This window comes from Mesocricetus auratus, unplaced genomic scaffold, assembly GCF_017639785.1.
Source record: "Mesocricetus auratus isolate SY011 unplaced genomic scaffold, BCM_Maur_2.0 Super-Scaffold_100007, whole genome shotgun sequence".
Lineage (NCBI taxonomy): Eukaryota > Metazoa > Chordata > Mammalia > Rodentia > Cricetidae > Mesocricetus > Mesocricetus auratus.
In genome coordinates this window covers 96,457,484-96,465,340 of record NW_024429191.1, presented here as the reverse complement: position 1 = coordinate 96,465,340, position 7,857 = coordinate 96,457,484, and the positions used below count along the sequence as shown (strand labels likewise).

Below are 7,857 nucleotides of genomic sequence, written 5' to 3'. Positions count from 1 at the left end.
GACCAGGCTATCCCCTCTGAGTTATTCTGGGTCATATGAAGCAGTGGTTTAGATGACTGTGGAGACCAGGCTATCCCCACTCTGTTATCCTGTGTCATATGAAGCAGTGGTTTAGATGACTGTGGAGACCAGGCTACCCCCACTCTGTTATCCTGTGTCATATGAAGCAGTGGTTTAGATGACTGTGGAGACCAGGCTATCCCCACTCTGTTATCCTGTGTCATATGAAGCAGTGGCTTGGCTCTTTAGAGTGTGTCTTGCTCTAAGAGGCTTTTTTGGGGGGGGGGGATGAGTCTGTGTAGCCCTCAAACTCTAGACCAGGCTGGCCTCTAGCTCAGAATTCTGTCTACCTCTGCCTCTCCAGTGTTGGGATCAAAGGTGTGCGCCACCGAAGCCCGGCTTTTGAGTTTATTATCTTAAACACTGATTCTGTGTGCAATCTCTCCGCCCACTTCCCGAAACCTCCTGAACTTTCCAGTCTTGTCTTTTCATACTCACACACACACTGCGTGCACACTTGCTGTGTGCTGTAGATTTGAGAATCAATGTCAGTAATTATGATTGTGGCTAGTAATTACTAAGAGGACCTGCATTCACCTTGGCCAGGCTACCGACACAGGCAGGAGGAGGACCTGTCAAGGCGCTATCATTAAAACCACTGGGGCTGGAGACACGGCTCAGAGGTTGAGAGCACTGACTGCTCTTCCAGAGGTCCTGAGTTCAGTTCCCAGCGACCACATGGTGGCTCCCAACCATCTGTAATGAGATCTGGCGCCCTCTTCTGGCCTGCAGGCAGACGTGCAGGCAGAACACTGTATGCATAATAAATAAATAAACCTTAAAAAAAAAAACACTGGCTCTTGGGAATTTATCACTATTCATATTTATCACTGTGGCATCATGGGAAGACACACACATCTGTCCAGGGTGCTCATACAGCCCACTTACAGCATTGACACAAATCCCTTGGCCATCTATATAGAAAGATGACAATAAAAGGACGCTGTATAGAAAGGACCATGTTAGACTAGTCTACAAAGCTACACAGAGAAACCCTGTCTCAAAAAAAAAAAAACCAAAGGAACATGTTTCTTTAGCAACTGTGAAATGCCTCTGGTATAACTCATTGACTCCCGGGCCACTAAATAGGTCTTCTCTGAGATCTGGAACCTCAGAGGCAAAAGGCTGTCTTTTCCCTTGGATGTGAGCTGAGTGTCATGGACCCCTCTGTCACAGCAGACATTGCACCATCCACAAGACTATGAGCGTGGCTTGCTTGCTGAGATCAGGACAGCAATGGACACCACAGCCTCCTCCTGGGTAAAGAATGAGATACAGACACACAGAGCCCATAGCATCGATTTCAATGATACACCAAACCACGGCATTGGAAGGTCATAGTCAGTGTTATAGTATGCAACACTCAGGAAACAGTTCAGAAGGACAGGAGTTGGAGGCCAAGCTACCTCACTGTCAGTTAGGATGCAAGCCTGCCTCTTCAGAGCTAACCTCACCATCTGAATCAGGCCGTGTCTCCCTCACAGCTCTCTGAGACAGAGTTAAGCAACAGTCTTATGTGACTTGGCAGTTCTCAATCTATGGTATCGACTCCTCCATGTGCCCTATCACATAGAAAATGCTGAACTAAATCGTGAGGTATAAAACCTTCCCTAAGAGGCTATAAAAAAATCAGATCTTCTTGGCATGGTGGTGCACGCCTTTAATCCTAGCTCCTGGGAGGCAGAAGCAGGTGGATCTCTGAGATGGAGGCCAGCTTGGTCTGCATAACAAGTTCCAGGACAGTCCGGGCTGTCCTCAAGATCCTCCTGTTCCTTACAAGCTTTTGAAGGGGAAGCCCGTCTTTCCTTGAAAGCCCCATCGTGTTAAGATTCTCTGTACATTGTATAGTTTCTGTCCAGTGTCCTCCTTTCCATCTGGAGGCCCCGCCGTTATAATCAACCTCATTCCCCAGGGAACTTCTGTGTCAGCTTCCCTTTGCTGACTGAACACTGCAGCCCTTTTAAAGTCTCAGATAAACAAAAAGGTCCCCAGCAGCAGATAAACTTACAGATACAGATGCCTAGAGAGAAGCACGGAGGGTGAGCTTCTGAGTGGAGAGGCTGACATTTAAGACGAATGCCCGTTTCTTCTTTGATGACAAATCAAAGGTGAACCATGGGTCTTCAGGACTAGGAGAGATGGAGACGGAAGTATAAGGAGGCCACCCAGGGCGCTCAGTAACACCTTTGTAAAAAGCCACAGGCAGCGACCAACTCAGATGGGAGAGATCTGGGGTCAAGACCTGTGTCCAACGCCAGGAAGGACACAGTGGGGTTTTTTGTTTGGTTTGGTTTTTTGAGACAGGGTTTCTCTGTGGCTTTGGAGGCTGACCTGGAACTCACTTTGTAGACCAGGCTGGTCTTGAACTCACAGAGATCTGCCTGCCTCTGCTGGGAATAAAGGCGTGTGCCACCATCGCCAAGCCACACAGTGGTTCTTTGTCTCTCTTTTCTGCTTTCTTGTGATGCTGCCTCTCCTCTCTGGATGAGCCAGAGCTGGGGGGAGGAGCTTAAATCAGGCTCCTGAGTCCCCGTTCCTCTCTCCTCCCCACCCGGTCATCTCATCGTCCTGCAAGGTGACAGACACCTGCAAAAGGAGGTGGGGTGCCTGTCCTCTTGGGCGTGCTCAGCTCCGGACCTAGTAGACTTCTGGCCCCTTCACCTCTGGGCATAGCAAGCTGCCACCTTGAACTTTGCCTCATAGCCACGACAACTAAAGCCGAATAGCGCAGTAGTCAAGTCTGTGCTGATGGCAATGGAGACCCTCATCTAGGATTCTAGTCACTTCTCTCCCGGCTGAGGACAACCACCCCACCCCCCAGAGAACAATGACTGTCTGAGCTATCACTGCTCAGCTGATCTTTGGAGACACCGGGACAAGCGGCAGGTTCATTGGAAAAGGGGGTTCCATGATGGGAGGGGACTTTGTGGTGATGTTTCCGTTTCGGAGTCCCCCCATGCTCCCGTAAGTAACCCCTCACCTGTGCTCTGCAAACAAACCCCCAATAAGTTCATCGGTCTCACCAAGCAGGACTTCAGTGAAATCGTGCTTTAACTTGTCATGGGTGCCCACCTGGGGTGGGGGACATTCCTGTGTCTCCCCAGGAGAAGCGAATGCTGCACTTGGAAAAGAGCGGGTAGACATTACCACAGACGCCGAGCTCATCCTCAGGGTACAGCTGCCCTGCGTGGCAGCAGGACCCACTGGGGACAGGAATGGGGGACACGGTGGCAGTTTGTTATACATGACAGCTCTCTGAAAAGGGCACAGCATTTACTTCAGCAAACCTGAGATAGGACCAGTGGGCCGACTGCAGAGGATAAATGCCAGGGGTTAAAAAGCAAGTCCTGCGTCATCACCCTTTAGAAAGGACGGGAGCGGGGCCAGCAGGGACTCCGCCGAGGCTTTCGGAATTAAGATCCGAGTATCTCAGCCACACACCTTGGGGATGAAATGAACCAGCTCTATTTTAGCATCATAAAGTTCCCCGGGAGCTGGACCCAAATGATCTCTAATCATTACAGAATTTCGGGTTTCTGGGCCTGTTTCCAAGCCTGCTATTATAAGGCTGTTCATCAAAAGTAGCCGCAGCGGGTGCCAGGGAGGGACCCTCACAGGAGGCAGACTTGCAGGAGAAGTCCTGAGAGCCTCCCAGGCCCCCCCCCACACGGGGTTCAGGATCCTCCTTGTTCTCTGGAGGCCTCATTCCTTCAGCTCCTTATTGATTAAACCTCAGCACGGGGGTTGCAGATCAGCTTCTGGATTTCTGATTTCTTCCTTTTGGTGGGATCCACCTCCCCCACCAGGCGTCATTCAGGAGTAGGGTGGGGTCTTGTCTTGGGTTGTGACATGCCTGTTGACGCTTCTGGGGAGGAATGCTGAATGTCCCCACGACGGCTACTTTGGGTGCCAGTTTATCCAAGCCCTGAAACCCAGTTGTTTGGTCAAGCACTTGTCTGTTTCCCTGAAGATTTTTTTTCTTTTGTTTTTGAGACAGGGTTTCTCTGTGGCTTTGGAGGCTGTCCTGGGACTCGCTCTTGTAGACCAGGCTGGCCTCGAACTCACAGAGATCAGCCTGCCTTTGCCTCCCCAGTGCTGGGGTTTAAGGTGTGTGCCACCACTGCCCGGCCTGAAGATGTTTTTTATGGTTGTGAGCCTAGCCTTTAATGGCTGAGCCATCTCTCCAGCCCTGAAGATGTTTTTTTAAAGATGGGATTTACAATTGTTTCAATGGCTGCTGAGAAAAGCAGATCATGGGGATGGGCCAGTGGGCGAGGGCCCTAAGGGTACAGACTGATGGTGGCACACACCTTTGATCCCAGAGCTCCTATCTGAGGCAAGGGCGGTAAAGGCAGGCATATCTTTGTAAACTCAAGCCAGCCTGGCCTACACAGGGTGGGTTTCAGGCCAGCCAAGGCTACACAGTGAGACCCTGCCTCAAAAAAAAAAAAAACAAAAAAAAATCCCCAATGATTTATGACTTAATATTCTAAGGCAAAGAATCCCCAAATGTGGGAACACCAGACCTTGAGCAGAGACCCACTTCCCCTTCTGCCTGGGAGTAGGCAGCTGTAAGACAATGTTTAGTAAAAACATGTTTACTAAAAATGATACAATAAGTTCCTGGGAAAGGCCTTCCCACGGAAACCGCCCTGACCTCGACCTTGTCCAGAGACTAACCGTCCTTCAAAAACCCACACACATCCACCTCTGGGTCAGAGCAGAACCAGCCAGGGTAGAGGAGAGAGCAGAAGCTTCTCTGGTGGGAGCTTTTCTTAGGAAGTTTTTCTTGAACCTTTTTGGAGCCTGTTTAAAGTTTTCTTTATATCATTGAACGAGTCTCTGTGTTTTCAATACCCGACACCCTCCGCACGTTCTCGGACACAGGCCACACAGCAGACGTGACAATCCCAAAGACACCATTTTTGCTTTATGTGGCTATCTACTGCTGGGCTTGGGGCCTATCCCTAAGAGTGGTTTGTTTCCCCAGTAACACTCCCTTGGAGAAAACTAAATTTTTCATCTGCAAGTGGCTATCAATTGAAGGTCAGTCTGGGTTAGGGATGGGGACATGTGTCTCCAACCTCTTTCAGCTCTAGGATCCCATCTGGCGCAGACCTGTGCCTGCTGCCTCAGTCTCTGTGTGTTGGGACCCAGCCCCCACAGGGTCTCTGAGTTGTCTGTCAGCTGATAGCCACAGGTGCATGTGTTTTCTAGTCCTGGCTTACTGCCCCCCACCCCCCCACCCCCGCATTGCCCCACTGACATCAACATCTAGCAGGAGGAAAACACGCTCTCTTCCACCTGGGGTTTTTCTACTGTGTTGTAAGACTATATATAAGACTGCTCCCTCCTACAAGAGAGAGACCTCTTAGCACTTGCAAAATAAAGACACTTCTTTTTTTTTTTTTTCAAGACAGGGTTTCTCTGTATTGTTTTGGAGGCTGTCCTGGAACTCACTTTGTAGACCAGGCTGGCCTCGAACTCACAGAGATCCGCCTGCCTCTGCCTCCCGAGTGCTGGGATTAAAGGCATGCACCACCAACACCCGGCTCCCCTCTGGCTCCTAAACTCTTTCTCTTCTTCCACAGTTCCCTGAGCCCTGAGGGGAGGGATTGGATGTAGACATCCCTTTTAGGGCCGAGTTTTCCAAGGTCTCTCACTCTGCCTGTCTGGCTATGGGTCCGTATTTGTCCCCATCTGCTGCAGGAGGGAGCTTCTCTGATGGTGGTGAGCAAGGCTCTGATGTACGGGTATAGCAGAATGTCCTTAGGAGTCATTTTGTTGCTGAGCTCCTTTCACAGAACAGGAGTATTTGGTTTCCCCCTAGCTCCCTGGCCTATGTAGCCTTAGGTTCTTGGCCACCAAAGCAGCACTTGGGTATGGGTTCTACCTCATGGAGTGGGTCTTGCCTCAAACCAGACATTGGTTGGTCACCACTGCACTAGGAACGTCATTTTTGTAGGTAGAAAGGCTAGTAGATGTCCTTGGGTGGCATGCCGAGTACCTTCCAGTACTGTGAGGTACTAGCCCATGGGGGTGTAAGCTGCAGGTAGGCACTAGCACAGCTTCTCTGTGTTCCATGAGCTGTGTAGGTGTTGTTTTCAGCAATCGGACCCAGCTGCCAGTTTGTGGAGAGGCACCCATAGCTTTGACAATAGCCAAGACAAGGCTCTTTCTGTAGCCCTGGCTGTCCTGGAGCTCTCTATACAGACCAGGTTGACCTTGAACTCACAGAGTTCTGCCTACTTCTGCTTCCAAAGGGCAGACTAAAGGCCTGCATCCCTATACCTGGCAAATAATAATTAAAAAAAAAAGAGAGAGTCAAGACCAGGTACCTACAGAGGGAGGGATCAGACACCTTTGGCCTCAAGGCCTCTGCATTTGCCCCTGAGAAATTGCAGACTCGCTGGCTTTACAATCAGGTGAACCAGCTCCGAAAGTCAGCATCTGCACCACATGTTCTGTCTCTCTTCTCCCGCCTCTCTAACCCTGACTGATCATGCCACCAGGACCCCAGAAAGACACCAACCCAAGCAACAAACCCTCTTTGTTTCTGCTTTGGTCAGCTGGGCATGGGGTCAAATACCTATAACCCTAGCACTTGGGAGGCAGAAGCAGAAAGACCAAGAAAATAAAGTCCTTCTCAGCTACCAAGCAAGCCTAGGGCAGCCTGGGATACCTGTCTCAAGAATTACTACAGGGCCAGTGAGATGACTAGTCGGGTAAACACTGCTGTGTAAACCCGACGCCCACATAGGCTATTTCTTTTGGACCATCAACCAGCTCCCGAATCATGACACAGAGACCTATTAGTTTTGAACGCTTGGCCTAGCTTAGCTCTTTTCTGGTTAGCTGTTTTAACTTAAATTAACCTGTTGCCTGGGGCTTTTTACCTTTTCTTACTTTTTTGCTGTCTCTGTGTCTGGCTGGATGACAGCTGCCTGGCTTCATGCCCGGGTATCTCCCTCTTCTCTCCTTATTCTCTTGAGCCTGGAGTTGTTCTCCTTCTACTCAAACTCTGCCCACCAGCCCACCTATCCTTTCTCCTGCCCAGCTATTGGCCATTCAGCTTCTTATTGGGCCAATCAGGTGCCTTAGGCAGGCAAGGTGAAACAGATGCAATGCATCTTCTCACAATTAGACACACATCCGTGGCATCATTAAACAAATGCAGCATAAACAAAAATAGCACACCTTCACACAGTTAAAGCAATATTCTGCAGCATACCCAAATGTAACACACCTTTGCCTAGTTAAACAATATTCCACAGCAACCCGCCTGAAGGGTGGAAGGAGAGAACCAACTCCACGACATTGTCCTCGGACCTCCACATGTGTGGCCTGGAGCGCATGTGCCCACCTGCACATCGTAGACACACAGTAACAAGCATGAATGAATGTAAACAGCAAAACCAAAACAAAAGGAAGAAAGAAAGAAAGGAAGGAAGAAAGAAGAGTAGGGCTTAGGGGATAACTCAATCAGTAAAGGGTCTCAGTTCAGAAGTCATATAAAAACAGAGCTTGCCATCATAGCACTAGGTAGACAGGAACAGGAAGTTCCTTGGGGCTCACTGACCAGCCACATGGAGGATTCCAGAGGAGAGACTCTGCTTCAGAAGAAGGAGGAGAAGGAGGAGGAGGAGGAAGAAGGGGGAAGGGAGGAAGGAGGAGGAGGGAGAAGGGAGAAGAGGAGGAGGAGGACAGTGCACACACACACTCGCGTGCACACACACACACACACACACACACTTGAGACAGAGACAACAGAGACACACAGAGAGGCAGAGGATGAAG

At 49.9% G+C, this 7,857-nt stretch overlaps 1 long non-coding RNA gene across 1 annotated transcript; it reads right to left on the bottom strand.

Annotated features, from left to right (window-relative positions):
- Positions 1-858: 858 nt before the first annotated feature.
- Positions 859-7,083, bottom strand: LOC110340838. Its single transcript, XR_002382669.1, has 3 exons — positions 6,957-7,083; positions 2,069-2,189; positions 859-1,316 (listed from the first exon to the last, which is right to left on the bottom strand). It is a non-coding gene; the product is annotated as an uncharacterized LOC110340838 (long non-coding RNA).
- Positions 7,084-7,857: the final 774 nt, after the last annotated feature.